The sequence below is a fragment of the Euleptes europaea genome, chromosome 16 (assembly GCF_029931775.1).
Source record: "Euleptes europaea isolate rEulEur1 chromosome 16, rEulEur1.hap1, whole genome shotgun sequence".
Classification (NCBI taxonomy): Eukaryota; Metazoa; Chordata; class Lepidosauria; order Squamata; family Sphaerodactylidae; genus Euleptes; species Euleptes europaea.
This window is the reverse complement of record NC_079327.1, coordinates 33,038,433-33,058,508: the sequence shown is the minus strand read 5'-3', so window position 1 is coordinate 33,058,508 and position 20,076 is coordinate 33,038,433. Positions and strand designations below refer to the sequence as shown.

Genomic DNA, 20,076 nt, shown 5'->3' with positions numbered 1-20,076 from the left:
GTCACTACTTCTGTGCCTTAAATGAAATGGTGCTTACTACCAGGAAAGTGTTCTCAGGATTGCAGCCTAATCTGACTAATCCATTGGCCTTTCCAAACAGAGCCATGCATATTTAAAGCACTTTTTCAATATCTGCAGCATATACTGTGAACATCTGTCCTCAAGTTAGTCCTACTGTTTTCCTGTCTGCCACTTGAAAAATCTCATTCTTTATGGGGACAGATGAGGTGATTAGAGAGATACTGCCTTAAAGTAAATGGTTTACTTCCTATTTTCCCCCTGCCATGAGGGCGAGGGATGTGGAAGAACCGGACTCATATCAAGGTGAGCATTCCCGCTGAAAAGTCACAAGTGAGCAAGCCCCCAAATGACAAAAATATAACAAGTAGATACTCTTAAACGGACAATGCAACTGTTCTTCTTCTCCTCTAGTTTTCACCATCTGTGGGGTAGCTTTCAATCTACACTAGATTGAAGTTTACTACAAACAGCTGTTTTAGGATTGGATCCAGACTAACAGAGTAATCCTGAAGGGTGTGTGTGAAAGCTCTTAGGAGCCAGTGTGACCCCTGCGGCGGCATAAATGCCACTTGCACTGGCTAAACTGGCATTTACTCTGCTGCAGGGACACTTATGCTGTCTCCGGGGAGCAGCACAGCAGCGTGAACCATGGGCGCCAGCACAGCCTCACCAGCAGCATTTCCTTGGTGCAAGGGCTCATGGCAGCACCAAAGAGGGCATTCAGTGTGGTGGTTTCTGACTTCAACCAGTTCCCAAAGCCCTTTCACCCTGCATCAGCAAAAAGGCAGGTATAGCCCTGTGAAACTCTATGGAGGAGTTTCAAGGTTTAAAAAAAACCAAAAATTCCATTTTTAACCTTTATTTTTGGGCTGGCAAGCTGCTCAGGAGGTGGCACAGTTACGCTGTCCCTGGGCTCGACCCAACTACCTCTCCCACTCAGACTTGCACTGTAAGTTTTCCACTATGGAAGGGGTGGAGTAATTTCAATGATTACATCTTCTAGCTGCAGACTCCCAGCCTGACTCTTAGGTCTTTTATGCATGGGAATTTTACCTTGGGTTTGACACTCCCTTGACACACTTTTCTGATCTGAATTCTCAAAATCCTATGCATGGTGGCTGTTTGCCCTGAAGAAAGTCCTGGAGCATCAGGAGTAAGTTTTTTACTGCAGAATCGGAGCAACTGAGTCCCTGCCCCTTGAAAACGCTGCTTTGTAATTGGCTGTAGTCTGCAAAGGGATGTACTAAAAGGAATGACAGGATTGCCCACTGGAAACAATAGGAGAGGCTGGAAGGCCCACTGAAGATCATGGGAGCCATGATTGCCAATTGACTTGCATGGGCTCCATTGATTTGCTGGAATCACATACAACCCATAATGTTTTACAATAAGAACTCAAAACAGCTCATCTTTTGAACATCTGGATCATATTATCAAGTTTCCTCAATTCTATCAGGCAAAAATGGTAAATCAATGTGATTTCATTAGCCAAGAGTCCTTAGTTGCAATATGGCAATTATGTTTTGATTTGCAAATAAATGGGCATATGTATAAGTCTGAGTAATTCTTCTGTAGACAAGATACAGAAACCTTCACATATATTTTGCAAGTGTGTGCAGAATCAAAATGTCTTAATATTTATAATACCCTGCTATAGGCTTGAATATTTGAAAGGCAGTTACTGGGTAAGTTTTCAATTGTTTTCCTGTGCAACTGAGGGGTGTTCTCAGCAGTAAAGTCCATAATTTGCACTGCTTTTAAATTACTCAGACAAATAAGTCTCTACCTCTTCCCAGGGGAAAATGTTCTGTAGCTTAATAAATATCACTGACAGGCAATGCTCCTAATATTTAGTATTAATACCATTATATATTTTATTATATTTATTTTGTCCCAATACTCAGAGTTTTTCTGATGGCACAATCCTAAATCTTTCAAATATTTTCAAACAGCTAAGATCCTTACATACCCATCCTAAACACACGTAGAGCTTACTTGGAAGTAAATGTGCTTTCAATCGTTGACTTTCTTGCTGTTGCTGAAGCCTAACTATACACGCCCAGATTCTCATGTCTTTCCCCCACAGCCAATTCTTTTTGGCTGTGGTTAATATTTCTTGCTTTTTTCTGAACTATAAACAATTTGCTTATACATTCCAGACAGAAGGACTTTTCAACCTGAATGTGTAGACAAGGCAATCCTGTGTCCTGTGAAGACAAGACAGTCTAGTTGCAGAAGAGTACTATGCTATAATGACAGTGTAGATGTGAGGGTGCAGCCATAGTCACAGAAAACTGCATTGACTTTTGAGATAAAACCCTGTTTCCCAATGAAACTCCTCTCTTAGCACCATCACATCCATTTTCCTAAATTAACAGAGACTATCCATGCACTGCATCTAATTTTCCAAGGGATGCAAGGCCTTTATATTCCCCTCCCCTAGTGCATTTTATTTTTTCATTTATTTCTAGCTCATTTAATCGTAATTAATAATTCATTAAATTATTTATATTTCCATCAAAATTAGAATTGATTGTAGATTTAATTGGACTGGGAAAATGATGTCGTGTGACTTAACCATCACCAGATTTAACCATGAGAAGTTAAAGTCCCATTAGGGGCAGGAGATCAGGTGAACAGGCTGACGTCATTCCTGAACTCTTAAGCCTGGTCTTATGAAACCATTTGTCATTGGCAACCAAGTTCAGCCAATTAGGCTTGCACAAATTATCCATTCCACATTGTGCCTTTTGACATTGAAGATGAGAGTGTGCATGGCCTGGATCTTACAACTTTCCACTGGTGTAGAGAGGAGCTTGTTGCAGCCTGTCCCTCCCTTTTTTTGCTCATGGGTTGCTTTTAGGGTTGCCAACCTCTTTGTACTAGCTGGAAATCTTTTGCTATTACAGCTGATCTCCAGCACCTGGAGAGAATGGCCACATTGGCAATTGGACTCTATGGCACTGAAGTCCCTCCCCTCCCCAAACCCCGCCCTCCTCAGGCTCTACCCCAAAAACCTCCCACTGGTGGCAAAGAGGGACCTGGCAACCTTAGTTGCCTTATTCTGGCTTAACCTTTTCAGGGGTCAAAGCAACTACTGGGGAAAAGGCAAGGAGGGGAACAATCCACTTCCTGATGGAAAACTGACCTGCATTTTTCATTTTATTTGCCACTAGATTTATTTATCCACTAGATAAATGAGCTAATAGAAAACGCAGTTCTTCTGTTCTTAAATGAAATGCACATCTCATATCTGTGCTGGCCTCCTCTTCCTTTTTACAGCAAATGCTAAGACAAGGATAGATTATGTCCTTCTAGAGTGAAGTATGCAAGAAAGTAAAAAGCAGAAGACTACCCAGATGTAACTGAATGGACAAATAAGGTAGCAGAATATGCAACAATGGCTAAGTTAACATCTTTAGTGAATAATAGATCAACTCTGATTTTTATGAAAAATGGAAAGTATTTCTTGAATATACAGTTGTTAACTGATAAAAATAATAGAATGTTAAAATTTAAGCAACTAAGAAATATGTCATCAAATATGCCTTTATAATATTCAAAGAAGGTATAATAGGATAGAAACTATAGAGTAAGTTCATCATAATGTAAGAATTTGATGTGTATGTTTATATGTTTGTATGCTTTGTAATATCTGTTCGGAAAATTAAAAAAAACTTTTAAAAAAAGGATAGATTACGCCCTTGTGGCAGATAAGCACAATTCCCATGGCAGATTGATCTACCAAACTGTGGTCTTAATTCTCAATTGTTTTTGCTGAAAGTCAGATGATTAAAATGCCATTTTGCTAGGGAAACATCTTCTAAAATACAGCTTGCCAGACCCCTTGTGGGGGGAAAACGCTGTTGGTTTTAATTAGTACAAGATGGGAAGAGGGGGAATTTCAGCAGAAGAACCTCGGTCATACCATGCTGTAATAGTACAAGAGGCTGTGTGTCTCAAAATTGCCATTACAAACGTAAGAGTCATTACTAGCACAGGTTGTTCTCTTCTCAACAGAACCTGATAGCTGATTATCACTTTTGTTTGCTGCAACTGTTCCTGGGCATTTTCTGGGGTCTCAACCATATTATTCTACTTTACATAATAGGATTAGTAGTGGGAACCATGATGAGTGAAAGGTTGATTAAGTTCTCCTCACAATATGTAACACATTTGCTAAAACAGTTCATTTCACACTGCCACTTTTGCTAAGCACAAACTAAGAAAGCAGTGCTGCCAAGAACAGAGCTCCCAGACTCCACCTATATTTCAAATCGTCCTTGGAGATGCTTAAATACAATTTGTGCTGACAGGACTACAAGAGCTATCCAGTAATGCAAACCTAAGGTAAATCAGCTTTCCTCACATAACCAGGTGCACACTGTACAATGCCCAGAATCTAATTGCTACAATATTATGCTAGCTTTAAAAAAAAATCCCTGAACATACTACTAAAAATAAAATCTTAAGGTTACAAACAGCCACAAAGGAAATTCAGTTTAATGTTTTGAGACACCTCTATTGCTTGTAATTGGAAGAAGCAATATTAAAAAAAAAACTACAGCAAAAAAACACAACCATTGCAAACATTAGAGAAATACTGAAGAAAGGAGCTCATACAAGTAGTGCTACTGCCAAAACGAGGGGGGGGAAATTATTATAATTAATAACCGCATTATCAGAGTAAATAGCTCTCTCCAAGGACTTGCGCACCTGGCTATGTGAGATGAAAGAGTGTTAAAAACCTGGAGCTGCATTAACTTCAGGATGAAGTGATTAGTCAGCAGGCTGACAGCTGTGCTGGGAGGCCTGGTGCCAGATTCCAGCGTGTGCTTGCACTGGCTGTCAAGTGTTTGCTTGTCACACCAGATAAATGGAACATCAGCAGTGTTTTATTTGACCTGCGCACAAGAAAAATAAAGCAACTTTGACTTTCTCGTTGTGTTTGCTGTTGACCTTGCGTCAGCTGAGTATGAGCAGCGAAGACTCCTCGGTCTCGGAGCAAGTTAACTCTTTATAGGAAAGGCCATGAAGAATTTCTTCCTTTCTGGGTTCTCCAGAAAGCAAAAAAAACAAAACAAAAAACTTCAAATATGTAAAGAAAACAAGACTGTCAAATGCTGAGCTTACAGTTTGTTGAAGTTAATGGCAAATGGCCTTGCAAGACCCAGTGAACAATCCTATGTACTTTTATTCAGATAAGTCCCACTGATTTCTGCTTATTCCCTAATTGTAGCCTGATCTTAATTCCGCAGAGAACTGGACTGCAACCATGCTGAGGATTGCAGCCCAATCCTACACATGCTTATTCAGAAGAAATTCACACACTTTCCAATGGGGCTTTCATAGCGGCAGGTGGCGCTTCCACAGTATAATTGGGTCACTAATAACAAATGGCATCTGTGAATGCATTGAAGGAAGGTTCAGCTTAAGAAATGTAGTGCGAGTATAGGGGAAAGTGGCATATTGCCTAGGCGACTGAGTGACACTTCCTTTACTTCTGTGTGCTTTGGGTGTCATCACAATGCCACGTTCCATATTTACCAGCATGGATCTCCTGCTGGAGGAGCAGAAGGCAGCAGCAGCTTTAGTGACATTTACAATTACATTTACCAAAAAGGTCAAGTCAATTTTCAGCAATCAGGATAGTTTCAGTAAGACCAAGTCAAGGGCTAAAGAGATCAACTTCTAGGATGTGATAAAAATGAGGAATGTTACTAAATCTTGTGACAACTCTGGTCTGAATTTGAAAGTTTGAATTTCTTTTATGGTTTCTCCACATGTGAGATGGAATGACCACTGTTCTTTTTTCTGACCATGTTAATGGCATTCCATGGACATGTTGCTGTTCAAATGGAAGACATTTTGTATCAGTTACATAAAATACTGTAAAAATGGCAAAAGGGCCCATATCATAAAATAGCATTGAAAAGCTTCAAAGGAAACTAACACAGAAATCTGCAGATTTCTACACAGAAAACAGGTAGGAAGAAAATGGCCATCCCCACCATCCATGAAATTAAACAAAAGAAACAAATGTGTATTTGTAAATCCCTGGCCAAAAGCCACTCCCAGCCCAGGCTAATGAATGGTGAAGGAGCAGAAGCAAAGCTTGAAGTACATTTCAGTTTTAATTGCTAAAGGAGCAATAATTTCAGGTCAACAGGGATTGGCATGAAAAAAAAAGAGAGTATTACCAGCAGGATGAATTTGCATTATCTATATCGATACCTATATCTATATAAAAACTTCAGTCTTGCTAGTCTTACCTAAATGTGCATAGAATTATAATTGTGCAGCCCAACTCTATACATGTTTACTGAGAAACGTCCTCTTATGTTCAGTGAGCATTTACTTCCATGTACAGAACTGTATAAAAGGGAATGGCTATTGAAGGTTTGGGAGATAACAAAGGTAGTAAATTTAGTACCTTTAAAGAGAACTATGGTTAAAATACAAAATGTTAATCTTGTATGAAGATCAATAATTCAGTATATAATAAGAATACATGCTAGTTGACCAATTTTTGCAACATACTTAGTTACCGGTCCCATAAAATCCCATGAAGGTGACTGTTTTACACTTCTTGTAGGTATGCATGGTAAACAAAACAATGGAAAACAGGGCTGCAGCCTTCAGAACAGGAGGCACAAGTAATACAGTCACCTAATGTTACTGGTGTAGACCAATGAATGAGTGTACTGTCACAAGATCATGGGTGACAATGCCCTGTGAACCATCTTGCATTTCGGGGTGGGGAGGAGATCTTGTGGCGCAGCATCAACCATTTGGAAATTGAGACTTTTTGCCAACCGCTTTGGCTTAACAGATTCGCTGTTGTGGGTGACTACCCTCTTTTACTACAGCTGTTATGCTTTGGTCTTGGTCTGCACTCTACAGCAGTACAATTATGCCCATGACTCGACATCTGCTCCAATGTCTTCTCAAAGCAGTCCATGTTCTGATGAAAGATGTGAAGTGTATCCTGGATCTTTTCCTCACTCCATATTATGAGCAAATCTAGGGCCTCATTTTCCCACCAGAAGACCCCATGCTCTCTGACAGCCTTGCTCTGCACAGACATTATTAAATTTATCAGTACACCAATAGAGAAAGCTGCTCAAAATGGGACAAATCTGATTGTGGGGGGTTGGTAGAAGGACTCCTATTATTGGTTGTCCAGGGGTCATGGTGCAATGACCTCACAGACACACCTTTGGCTGGCTGCAGAGAATTTTCTGCAGGGGCCTGTCTGGTTGGCTGCTTGCCATACAAATACATCAAGAATATATCAAAATCAGTGCCTTCGCTGAGAAGCTGACACCTTTTGAATGGGTGCATTTGCTTACACTGATGTACCTATATATTCCCATATAAACAGCCTTAAAAACAAACTGGTCCACAGTCACTGCCAAGGAAAATGGCAGCGGCTCAGGAAACACTAAAATGGTAGTGAAGTGGGCAGCACCCTTGAAACATACAAGGAAATGAGGTTTAGGTCTGTTCCTGAGGAAAACATCAGTGCAAAAAAACCATGGCAAAACTGCTGATGATGAGAGATTGACAAATGATACAGTGTGGAAGCTCGGAGAAAATCCACTGCAACACAAACCACAGCAAAACCCCTGTGCGGAAGTAACCTCTATTTAACAAGCAGGTGTGAGTTATTGTGAAAATTGTGAAAATATTGAATAAGTTGAACTCAGAACAAGTGTGTGCACTGTTGTTGATATAAGTGGGACTGAAGAAGACTCCAAAACGATCGTATCCCATCTTATTCTTCAGTTTGAAGATACCATTTTTGGACAGATTGATATTGTGGAAACCATTTATGCGGACTTCTTCATAACATTGCGCATACTTAATTTCATTATCACTGTATATATCTTTCACTTGTTGTTCGCAGCAAGTTAATACAATTTTGTTATGCTATGTTAGTGTCAGCTATTTCCTGTACTAATTTCCTAACCTTTGGTAATAGTACAGAGGTGTTCTTTTTGTAGAGAACCTCCAGGTACTAGCTGGAGATCTCCTGCTATTTCAACTGATCTCCAGCCGATAGGGATCAGTTCACCTGGAGAAAATGGCTGTTTTGGCAATTGGACTCTATGGCATTAAAGCCCTCCCCTACCCAAACCTCGCCCTCCTCAGGGTCTGCCCCCAAAACCTCCCGCTGGCGGCAAAGAGGGACCTGGCAACCCTACTGTACTATAAAGGTTGCAGGGTTAAGTTTTGTATTCAATTTATTTATCATCAGTGGAGTGCAAAAGATACACCTAACTAAAGCAAATCTTTGATTATGTTAACACAACACCAGTTTGCATGGTCTTATTTTTCACTGAATAAAAAGGTAGTTTTAAGTGGACTTCAATGAAAAATGCAAAGCACCTATTAGAGGTATATAAATGTTTATAAAACATAGGATCTAGTGATGAGAGCTTCTAGGAAACCGTTAGGTGGGAGAGACAGACAGACGGAGATGCCAGTGAGATAAAAGGAACTAATTTAGAAATTCAGACTATCAGTTTTCAAAGCAAATTTGTTAGGTTTGTCTGGAGTTTATTGGAAAACAGTACACTTACATACAAATGCTTTGTGAATATTAAGCATACTAGAATTTCATCAAGTATGACTAATGATCCAGAGACCTGGAGGTAAATAATATTGATGATAACATGTTCTCTCTCATTACTTCAAAGATTTCATTTAGTGTTCTAGTTTAAAATTACAGTATTGAAAAGTACTGTATTTACCCGAAAGGAAGACATTAAAAAAAAAAAAAACTGGCTTAAAAGCTGGGGGTCTATTTCATTTGGGAGGGTGCTCTCCTCCATGGGGATGGAGAGCAGACAATGCCCCTCCCAAACCGCTTAGCTTATGGGACTGGAAGCTGGCATGTGAGCCAGCTGTGAGGTACCACCTTCTGCCTTCACAACGTCTGGCTGTGCCAGAAGGCATGGAGGCAGAGAGAGGAGAGCAGAGTTCATCTTAAAAGTTCAGGATCAACTGTTTTTGTATTTAGCCTTCTTTTATTAGGTGGGTTGTCTGGCGTTCAGGGCTATCTTCCTTTTGAGTAACTATGAGACATGTTAGTAATTTTTGGTGCAGTCCACAAAACACAGCTGCTATATCCACATTCATTTTAGCAAAGTTGTGTTTGAGTGTTGAGTAAGTGGCATTGAAAAGAGGTCATACAGTAGGAATGGCTACATTGAGTGTACCCTTTTGTCTTAAAACACATGCCTTTTGATGATGTTATCCTCCTAATATTTGAGTGGCCTTAGTTCTACACATCTATTTCAATCAATGGGAAGGCATGTCATTTATTTGTATTTTGTTTAGCTAAAGTGTATATTTTATAAATTCTTCATAGTAGGATGTGGGCAAACTAACTAGCTGAATTCACATAACCAAAACTCAAATAGATATAGTTTAGATCACCTCTTAACTGATTACATTTTAAAGCGGAAATCTCACACTACAGTTCAAACTGCATTTCAGTTTTTTAAAATAATTTCTATTGACTTAAATCCCATTCTGTTACACTGTATAGAATCTTCATCCCAATACAGAACTATTAACATTTTGGTTCTTGTAGGTTATCCGGGCTGTGTAACCGTGGTCTTGGAATTTTCTTTCCTGACGTTTCGCCAGCAACTGTGGCAGGCATCTTCAGAGTAGTAACACTGAAGGACAGTGTCTCTCAGTGTCAAGTGTGTAGGAAGATATAGTCAGAAAGGGGTTGGGTTTGAGCTGAGTCATTGTCCTGCAAAAGTAATGTGCTAGTCATTGTCCTGTAAGTATCAAGATAATGTGCTAATGACGGTGTGGTATGTTAATATGGAACCATTGTATCCTGAAGTGATCTGTTAATGTGTGAAGTCCAAAGCTAATCTCCATGGCTATTGTTGACTATAGTCTTTGTTAGTCTGGAGGTTTTTAGGACAGGAAGCCAAGCCTTATTCATTCTTAAACTCTCTTCTGTTAAAGTTGTGCTGTTTATGAATTTCAATGGCTTCTCTGTGCAATCTGACAAAATAGTTGGTAGAATTGTCCAGTCTTTCAGTGTCTTGGAATAAGACCCTGTGTCCTGTTTGTGTCAGTCCATGTTCAGCCACTGCTGATTTCTCAGGTTGGCCAAGTCTGCAGTATCTTTCATGTTCTTTTATCCTTGTTTGTATGCTGCGTTTTGTGGTCCCGATGTAAACTTCTCCACAGCTGCAAGGTATACGATATACTCCTGCAGAGGTGAGGGGGTCTCTTTTGTCTTTTGCTGATCGTAGCATTTGTTGTATTTTCTTGGTGGGTTTAAACACTGTTTGTAGGTTATGTTTTTTCAAAAGTTTCTCCATCCTATCAGTGACTCCTTTAATAAATGGCAAGAATACCTTTCCTATGGGAGACTGTTTTTCCTGAGTTTTCTGATTTTTGTTTGGTTTAATGGCCCTTCTGATTTCATTCTTGGAATAGCCGTTTGCTAGCAGTGCGTGATTTAGATGATTAGTTTCTTCCTTGAGAAACGGTGGTTCACAGATCCGTCTTGCACGGTCCATTAATGTTTTGATTATTCCTCTTTTCTGTCGGGGGTGGTGGTTGGAGTTTTTGTGTAAGTAGCGATCTGTGTGAGTTGGTTTCCGGTAGACCTTGTGACCTAACTGAGTTTGTTTTATGGATGACAAGGGTATCAAGAAATGGGAGTTTAGAACCAATGAACTCTGACCGTGAAAGCCTTCGACAATATTAACATTTTAATTCTATTGAACAAATGAAATGACTTCATCCACATCACTCAATTATGCATTAATGACTAATCTAATCAACACATTACAATGCCACTTCATCAAAGAGTAGCCTAACCGCTGTTTCTTCACTACAATAGGGCTTGGTCTCCAAGCCTCCGATCATCCTCATCACTCTCCTCTGCACCAGCTCCATTCTGTTCACGCCCTTTTTGAAGTGAGGCCTCCAGAACTGCACACAATAATCCAGATGCAGCCTGACCAATGCAATGTACAGTGAAACTATGACAACTTGGGATTTGGATGTTATGCCTCTGTTGATACACCCCAAGATTGCATTCGTTTTTGTTGTTGTTGCTGCATCACACTGGCTGCTCATATTTAACTTACGGTCCACCTGTACCCCAAGATCTTGTTCACACACACTGCTACCCAGAAGTGTATCCCCCCAATCAGTATGCATAGTGTATCCCCCATCCCCATCAGTATGCATGACACTCATTTTTGTTACCCAGATGTAGAACTTAGCACTTATCCTTGTTGAATTGCATCTTGTTCACATTCGCCCACTTTTCCAGTGTGTTCAGAACTTGTTGAATTCTATATCTGTTTTCTGGTGTGTTCGCTGCTCCTCCCAATTTAGTGTCATCTGCAAATTTAATGAGTAGTCCATCCACACCCTCATCCAGATCATTTTTAAAAATACTGAAAAGTACCAGGCCCAGAACCAAACCCTGTAACACCCCACTGGACACCTCCCTCCATTCAAATGAAATGCCATTGACAACTACTCTTTAAGTGCAGTTCTCCAACTATCTATCTTAGGGTCCAGTCAAACCACCTACCTATCTTAGGGTCCAGTCTACAGTCCTCTAGTTTATCCATCAGAACATCATGGGGAATCCTGTCAAAAGCCATACTGAAATCCAGTAAACAACATCAACCACATTCCCTCCAAAATCAAACCCCAGGAAGCATGAATTAGGAGCATGAGCTTGCCAAGGAAATGTGTCATTTTTTTCTCATACAATGTAGTTCTGCCCTTAGACCGGGGTTATCAAACGTAAGGCCCGTGGGCCGGATCTGGCCCCTTGAGAGCTCTTATTTGGCCCGTGAGCCAGGCAAGGCAGCCATCCCCCACCCCACTCTTGATCTGGGCTGGCGAGGCCTGGCCTGGCCAGACTAAGTGATATTTATGTTATATCTAGCTCTTGTAACAATTGAGTTTAACACCTCTGCCTTAGACAATTGCTTTTACAGGATAACCTAGAGATACATTTAGCTTTGTTGGCTAGGCTGATCGTGTATCCATTATAACTTCATTAATTTCAATTTCAATACCTTTATTGGCATACCATCAAGCAGTCGATTATAACTTCATTAAGTTAAAGAGTTCTTCGCTCTAAATAAGTTGAAATCTTAGTGGAGTTAACAGTGTTGGACTACATTCAGTCCTCATAACCTAGTTTAATTAGATTTCATAAAGAAATCTTTTTATTTTATTTTAAAGTTTCTATTTCCATAAAAATACTGGAATATTTGAAACTGAGAACACTTTTTATATAAGATGGAACCCATAAAACCCCATAAAATTAATGTCTTACAGACTGTTATGAACTTTTCTAAAACCTTTTTCAGTTATAGGAGGTCTTATAATGTCACCTCCAAGAGCAACGGACAATACTTATTTCCACAGAGTGTCAAAAGTCAAAATTTCCTGAAATCAGGAATGAAACAATGATGGGAGACTGGGGGATGGGCAGGAACATGGGGGATGGCCATCAACCATGACATCACTTCTGGGAAAACCTAGAACTGATGTCAGTCCTCTCTAGGAATCACCCAAAACTCTATGGTTTTATGACAGAGTTTCAGCCAGTTCTTGGAGTGGAGTGACATCATCTCCAAGTTTTCCCAGAAGTGATCTCATGCAATTGGCTGACTGGGTGGGGGGTGGGCTGGCAACCCTAAAAATGGCCTAACCCAGGGGTCCCCAATCTTTTTGAGGCTGTGGGCACCTTTGGAATTCTAACACAAGTTGGTGGACACAACTACAAAATGGTTGCCATGGTAGGCAGAGCCAGCCAAAAAAGTACCACCACAAGAAGCGGAGCCACACACATAGTGGGAAAGAGGAGTTAGAGAGAATAAGACCAACCCTGTGGTGGCAGTTGCTACCGAAACAACATTATTTTTATTTGTACAGCAAGTCAGGTCTCCAATGGCCAATCAGCAACCCTGCTGGGCAGGAACCCCACCTGGCCCCACCCACTTTCTAAAAACACAGGGCAAGTACCAGGAAAGATGTTTGTGGGGGAGATGGTGCCCATGGGCAACACATTGGAGACCCCTGGCCTAACACAGCTATTAAAATTATGCTGCTCATAAGCTAGAGTTTAAATCTACCAAATGCAGAGTAATCAGAGACAAGCAGCTTCTATATCCATACATTTCCAATTCTTTCCTGGTGTAATTTTTTCCTCTGTTAGGGGCAGTTATCAAGAGGTGAATGTAAAGTAGTAGTTTAGAAGCCACGAGAGGGTTTGAGAATGCTGGAATTAAAAACCAACTAATTAACCAAAATAATTAAAATAATTTTGAATTAAGGCAGCTATTTCTGTTAACAGCAACTGCATCATAAATGTCACTGCCCAGCCTCTCTTATTATTTGTTGTGAATTATTAATACAATGAATTATAATTACTATAAAAGGGGACTTTAAAATGGCAGCTTTACTAAATCTGTAAATTCATGATTTAGAGATGGGCAAGAGTTTTGCTGGTGTTTGTTAATGCTGGACGCTGCCAGGCCATTGATCACTTGCAGCTATAAAAGTTAATAAAAAGCTCTCTTAGGCCTTGTCAAGTGAGGCTCAGGAAGCAGGGCAGGAATTCTCATCACTGGCAGGTAGTAGAAGGCTTCACATTACTATAATAGATTGTTTCCTTAGCATGAAACCTCAAAGGAATGATCGTAAATTATGAGCAGCATCAGATCAAAACATAAGAGTGTCCTGGAGAAGGCTGCTGAGCTGAGCCTTCATTAGCAGACCCCTCTCCCCTGCTGAGTATCACAGCACTTCAGGGTTTTTTAAAAAAATATTTTATTCATTTTTTTAAATAAGGGGTACAGAAAAGAGAAAAATGAAAAGACAAATAGGGGATATTTTACTATTCATATTTTGCCCATACCCAGGCTAACTCAAGCATTTATCATAACCCCATAGTAACCTCTTCTATAATAATTCAAAAATTAACTAATTAAATTGGTATTCCAAGAGCTGTTGATAATTGTTAATTAATCTGACTATATAAAACTTGACTGGTAGAATATTATGCACATGGACCTTGATGAGTTGCTAAACCTATATTTCCATTATAAGCATCACAGCACTTTGGCATAAAAAAAAATCCTGGTCCCTGGACAAGGATCCAGGGTTGGGGTCTGAATGAATCCAGAAAAACAGAGACTTATGAGCCTATGGCTATCACAAAAATTATCTGTTCGTCTTAATATATATAGTTGTTGCATATGCATACAAGTTCCACCGAGCGTCCTTATTCAGTCCTCACAGATCTAAGCACAGTCCAGGCTATGTCACAGAGAACTACAGACCAAGCCACATATATGCATTACACAGCCAAGGAATTAAGTACCTAGAACATATTTACTCATTTTATGGCTGGGAAACACTGAGGCTAAGACTAGACCTAAGGATGACGAGTGAATCCGAAGCAGAGAACGCAAAACATATGTACAGCAGATTACTCAGCTCAAACTGCACATCTGTCAAGAAATTAAGAATGACATAGAAAACACACATGTTAAAAATACCAGCTCTTCCACTTTCTTATCTTGCTTGCATACACATAGCATAGACCAAGAACAGCCAGAATGAGCCCCCAACACTCATTCTCTCTTCCTCTCTGACCTGTAATACCTGCTATGCTGGATGTAATAACTGCTGATCAAACAGCATTTCTTCAGCTCTGATCCCTTTCCTGCAAGTTGGGTGAGTGGGCACTGGACTGTTAATGGTAGCAGATTCACACAACAGCTGGTTAGGAACCAGTGACTGGATTGTGCAGTGGAATCTGAATTGCTCCTTCCAGCCCTCCAGTATCACAATGTACTTCAGTCTCTTTCTGGCAACTGCTTCCTATTGCCTGACAGCCAAAACCGGAGCTGGATCTTCCTCTTTCTCACCAACACTTGCATGAGTAGCCAAATGTGCAAACAAACTAGCCAGCATAGTGAAGACAGAGCTGTCTCCTTCTTGCTACTGCCTGCCCACTCTGCCAGATCCCTCTTCTCAGTTTGGACCAAGAGATGGGATGCAATGGCTATTTTAGATAGCCAAATACAAACAAGGTTGAATCCAGTCAGCTTTTTGACTCAGTCTTGGCCAGTTCTCCTCCATACAACAGTGTTCGTCCCACATGGCTTTTGTAAATGCTGGTCTACGATCTTCAAAATAGCCTTCTTTGGTGGCCAAAGGCAGCCTATCTTGCTATTATCACCATCGGAAAATCTGGTTGCACCCAACCCACAGACTAGTTTCCATCACCAGCCATGCTTACCCCCAGCATTAATATGGGGCTCTGATCAGCATCTAAGGCCTTAGTTTTTAAGGCCTTCTGAAATAAGGTGAGCTGCAATCAGAAACAGGGGTCATTTATGTGGTAGCTCCATGGCAATGGAATGCTTTCCCAACAGTGATTTGTCTGGCATTTAGACTTTTAAGTTTTAGGTGCCAGGTGAAACAATTCTGTATGTGTCTAGATAATCAGATGATACAGAATGCAAAAGTCAGAATGTTAAATGGGGATCACTGCATGAATTATATTTCACCATGGTCACATCAATTGCATTGGCTCCCACTTTTTTTCTGGGCCTAATTCAAGGTCCTGATATTGGACTGAGGTATCTGGTGATCACCTCTGCCTATATGAACATACATGCAGCTTAACATTTAGTATGCTGACATTCTCTGCATTTGTCTTAACTGAAGTGAGATAAGTGGGCAGGTGGGATAAGACCTTTTTAGCTGTGGCCTCCAGGTTCTGGAATTCTCTGGCCCAAGAAGCCTAATCAGCCTCCTCATTGTTGGCCTTCCAGAAGCTAGAGAATTCTTTTCTAGAGTGCCTTTTAAGCAGGCCGGTCTTAGGGTCAGGCTTTTTAGTTGTGTGACTTTTACTATTTGTATCTTATTTTTTTACTTCTGTGTTTTTATATATATTTGGATTACTATTCTTCTAAAGATCTAGATAGATTCTTAGTTATTAGCCGTTGGATTTTTAACTCCTTTTTGCAGATTTTATATTGGTTTCTGTAGCCTGGTAGCTGTTGTTGCTGTTTGCTCTTTTTATATTGTGATATTTTGTATTTTGAATATTTTAATAATTGTAAGCTGCACCATAAAAGGATGGTGGTATAAATGAAGCAAATAAATACCTTGGCTGTCACAGGCTTTAAAGAAACGAAATCACATGATTTAATGAAAATGTTTTTTCAAACTTTCTGCCTTCATGGAAGGCTTTATTTGCTTGTTGAGGTACCCAAGTAACTCCCATAGAAGCTCTGCTGTAGGACAGGAGTCTTTGGGGCATGTTCCAGGGTTCACATCAGTTCATAGAGAACACTATCCAGACATATTGTACTAAGAAGGCACACTACAACACACTTGTGCAACAGAAGAAGAATCAGCAGTGATAATGATGGGTAAGCTGTTATTAAGGGACCCTCGTCAGCTATGACTGATCTTCCCATTGAAGCACACTCGATAAGCTTCTAAGGATTTTCTCAAACACATTTTGAAAAATCTCTGATTTAAGGTGAGGAATGAAGCAAGGCAGGAAATGTAACTATGAACAGCTCTGATAATTGAACAGGATAAAGTTGAGCAAATATGTTTTCTTTGTTCTGTAAATATTTGAAACTCTTCATTATAAATGAAATGACAAACAGTTGATTTAGTTGCTCTTAAGCGTAGATCTGATACTTCAAATGTCGCATGTCATTATATTGTGAAAGCTGAACTGTGCATTGAGGAAGAAACAAGGGGTTGTACTGTATCCTATGGAAGGGGGAACAGATCTCATCTGCGACCCTTTCTTGCTGCACCCATGGGTCACATGCCTTTTCACCTATGAGAGTCCCAAACCTTAACAATGCTTTTTTTCAGGTCTCTGGAAGCTGCTGGAGGAAGGGGAAGATGGGGAAAGATCCATTTGTACACCCAGGGGTGAGGAGGGGAGTGAGGCAGGGGAGGAAGAACCACATTGTCATGAGTCAGCCTGCAGAGATGTTCTCAGATGAGGAAGAGTTGGAGGCAGAAAGCAGGCTGGGAACAGAGGAGCAGCAACAGGCTGCAGAGCAGCCACAAGCAGGAGAGCAGCCACAAGCCAAAGAGACCCCACTGTGTTCCCAGCCTTCTGGCTCAGGGGATTCAGCTGTACGTGAGGCCCAAGCACAGCTAGCGCCACCACTGGTCGGGTCAAACACGTCACCAAAGACTCTGGAATGCAGGTATCAAAGACTCAGAGTGGCAATGCAAGACCAAAGGCGAACCAAGAGGTTAATGAGCCAGCGTTGAATACTAGCCATCAGTGATAATGAAGATTGATGCGCTCTACCGGGTTTGCTTAATGAGCAACAGCTGGCCTGCTACCTGAACAAGATTTAAGCAGGAAGCAAAACAAGCTTTGTGCAAGAGCAACTAGTCACAACCGCATTGTGTACCATGTGCTTCTCGATCCCTTGAACTTCTCTGGACTGCTGTTACCCTGACCTCAGAACCGGACCTGACCATGAATTTGGATTGCCCCTATGATACTGATACTTAGGAATTGGGTTGGAATAAAATGGTGCCTGACCTTGGACTGGCTTTCTGATTATGCTATCTGCCTCTGGCCCTTGTATCAGCCGCATCCCGGACACACACACACACACCAAATTGGGGAAAATTAGGCTACAGCTTTTTATTGGCTACAGCTGCAGGAACACTGACACAGAATGGGGATGAATCCCACATTGGATGACCCGCCTGCTGCTTGATATTACCCCATCTCCCTAGCCCAACTGCCGGGAGGGGGGGAACCATGGCGTGGCAAACCCAGGATCCACATGGGCATCGGCTGCTGCGTGGTCCCCTTGCCACTTAGTGGTGAGAGCCAGCCGACAGCCCCTGAGCTGGGTATGCCGCTGAATGGCTCCAACCCCAAGATGCCTTATGGGGGTCCCCAAAATGGGGGAGATAGCACACAGGCATGGCCACCCCCCAAATGGATCCGTCCCAATGCACAAACCACCACAACAGCGGGGCGAAACACCCAGCTCCCAACAATTCTCCTACAAATACAGCCAACAAAGCTCCTGGCCCCATACTGCAAACATGACTCCGGGTAAGCCTGGGGGGCAGGGTTTCTGCCAGCGGAGGGTCTGCATGATATAACGCAAGCACAAGAAGATGGTTAACAACCAGCAGTGAAAATAGGGACTTAATAAATTATGGAGCTGAAAATCATGGTTAAAAATAATGTCTTTTTAAAAGGTCCCCAACAGTTGTAAAATAAACTTCCCTTTCTTTTGAAACAAAGATGATTGCTATTTTGACTCTGGAAACATATGTTGTTCAATTTGGATGTCGGCAATTTGAATGTAATTTCTAAAACAGAAAAAAATATATGTTGTAGGCTCTTATTTCTCACATTAGAATGCACCGTGCATTTTAAGAAGTATAAGCATTGACAAAACAAACTAACTTTGCTATTTATTCTTTGTGCTTATTATTACATATTGTTGGTATTTTTACAGAATATAGCGTTGATGTGTATGATCAGTCAGAATGTCAGCAGGTGGGCAAAATTATACAGGCCCAATTGAATGTTAGCAACCAAAAAGAATGATCTTTGATCTTTTAGAACATCAGAGTACAGTACAGAGTACATTGCTCTCTTGATCACCGTAGACAAGGAATCATCTTTGCACAGAAATCGTTTTCTGCCCACAGATCTCCCACATCATATGTACAAGAAGCTCTTGCAAGGGCCACAACCCCCCATTTCTAACTGTATATGCACTGGGAGCATCAGTCCAATAGTATGGCAATATTTGTGGAGTCTCTACCTTTATGTCTGACAGGTTATGCATAATAAGACCTATGAGGTGGTGGAGACAGCAGCAAAGAAATCCTACTTTGCTTCTACTAGTGTGGTGTCCAGTTTGCATGAAGCCCAACTATTTTAAGTAACTCACTACTTGTTGACTCTAAAGTATGAGCCCTTAAACTCTCCAGAACTGATAATTAGCTGTGATATCTTTTCGAAGTTCTTTGCAGAGAAAATCTCTCAAATATGCTCTGATTTAGAAACTGGCCATAATACAGCTGAGACACTAAAAACCCACAACACAACATCCAGTCCTCTTATAAACCCAGTCTTCTTATGTATCACTTTGAGTTGGTTTCTGCAATTGATGGCACCAGGATCCTGGAATCTGTGAAGGATCTGTGGAATCTGTCTAACACTTGTGTGTTAGACCCTTGCCTGTCCTGGATACTTAAAAAATGTGAAGATCACATTGAGTCTCTAATGTCCATTATAAATCAATCACTGGCCCAGGGCACCTTTCCTTGTGCCCTAATACAGGCAGTCATTCAACTGTTACTTAAAAAAACATAGCTAAAGAAAAATTATGCAGCCAACTACTGCTTGATCTCCAATTTGCCCTTTCCAGGTTCCACAAGGTTCAGTCTTGTCCCCCATCTATTCAACTTCTTTGAGAAGCCCTAACAAGAAATAAAAATCATTTTGTTGGATTTTCCTGCTTTTTTTATTCCATGGACCATTTGTTATTATTGGAGTAACTTGAGAAGAGAGTAGGATTGATAGTATTGCAGTGATTTCAGTTCATTTTGTCTGATTGCATTCGGAAAGTTGTGGTGAATGACAAGGTATTAAGGGTGGGATATATCCTGTGGGGTTCCACAGGCTCAAATCCTTTCACCCATGCTGCGTTGCTTACATGTGAGACCTCAGAATGAGACCTCAGAGTTGAATTTGACTACCTTTGTAAGAGCTTAAGGGTATGATTGGATCCTGCAATTTTATTAGAAGATAAGGTAAATGCATTGGCAAAGAATGCATTCTATCACCTGCATTTCACACAAAAATTAGCTGTCATCTTGAGCTCTGCAGACCAGAAGGCTATGCTGATCTATGACTGTACAACCTTGAGGCTAGACCACTGCAATGTGCTTTATGTGGGGCTGCCTTTGAAGAGTATCTGGAAGGTACAACTGGTGCAAAATAGG

At 40.8% G+C, this 20,076-nt stretch overlaps 1 protein-coding gene across 1 annotated transcript in view; it reads right to left on the bottom strand.

Annotated features, from left to right (window-relative positions):
• Window positions 1-20,076, bottom strand: part of AFF3 (ALF transcription elongation factor 3) — a 276,318-nt gene that overhangs the window by 35,953 nt on the left and 220,289 nt on the right. The window lies entirely within an intron of this gene.